The sequence below is a fragment of the Somniosus microcephalus genome, unplaced genomic scaffold (assembly GCF_052327205.1).
Source record: "Somniosus microcephalus isolate GS21.2 unplaced genomic scaffold, FLI_Smic_1.0 unresolved_chr2, whole genome shotgun sequence".
Taxonomy (NCBI): domain Eukaryota; kingdom Metazoa; phylum Chordata; class Chondrichthyes; order Squaliformes; family Somniosidae; genus Somniosus; species Somniosus microcephalus.
Genome location: NW_028225180.1, coordinates 23718767 through 23719671, shown reverse-complemented (window position 1 = coordinate 23719671; position 905 = coordinate 23718767). Strand labels below are relative to the sequence as shown.

The window sequence follows — 905 nt, the reverse complement described above, 5'->3', positions numbered from 1 at the left end:
AGGCCCCAGTGAGATTTGAACTCACGACTCTTGGTTTACAAGACCAGTGCTCTAACCCCTGAGCTATGGAGCCACTGATACAGGATTGCTCTCATTCCCATTAGTACAACACAACATGGCTGATTACCTGACCATGGAAAAGGAAAGCAAACTGAGAAAAACCTTGACAATGTCCAGACATAGTCATAGAGTCATAGAGTCATAGAGTTTTACAGCACAGAAAGAGGCCCTTCGGCCCATCGTGTCCACGCCGCCCATCCACCCCTGTCCTGTCTAATCCCATTTTCCAGCATTTGGTCCATAGCCTTGTATGCAATGGCATTTCAAGTGCTCATCCAAATGCTTCTTGAATGTTGTGAGGGTTCCTGCCTCTACCACCCTTTCAGGCAGTAAGTTCCAGATTCCAACCACCCTCTGGGTGAAAAAGTTCCTCGTCAAATCCCCTCTAAATCTCCTGCCCCTTAACCTGAATCTATGCCCCCTTGTTATTGACCCCCCTACTAAGGGGAAAAGTTCCTCCTTATCTACCCTATCTATGCCCCTCATCATTTTGTACACCTCAATCAGGTCCCCCCTCAGCCTTCTTTGCTCCAAGGAAAACAACCCCAGCCTGTTTAGTCTTTCTTCATAGCTGAGGCGCTCCATCCCAGGTAACATCCTGGTGAATCTTCTCTGCACCCTCTCCAAAGCAATCACATCCTTCCTATAGTGAGGCGACCAGAACTGCACACAGCACTCCAGCTGTGGCCTCACCAGCGTTTTGTACAGCTCCATCATAACCTCCCTGCTCTTATATTCTACGCCTCGGCTAATGAAGGCAAGTATCCCATATGCCTTTTTAACCACCTTATCTACCTGTTCCGCTGCCTTCAGAGATCTATGTACATGTACACCAAGGTCCCTCT

General features: G+C 48.3%; 1 non-coding gene across 1 annotated transcript; it reads right to left on the bottom strand.

Moving 5' to 3' along the window:
* Positions 1-73, bottom strand: trnat-ugu (transfer RNA threonine (anticodon UGU)). Its single transcript has one exon. It is a non-coding gene; the product is annotated as a tRNA-Thr (tRNA).
* Positions 74-905: the final 832 nt, after the last annotated feature.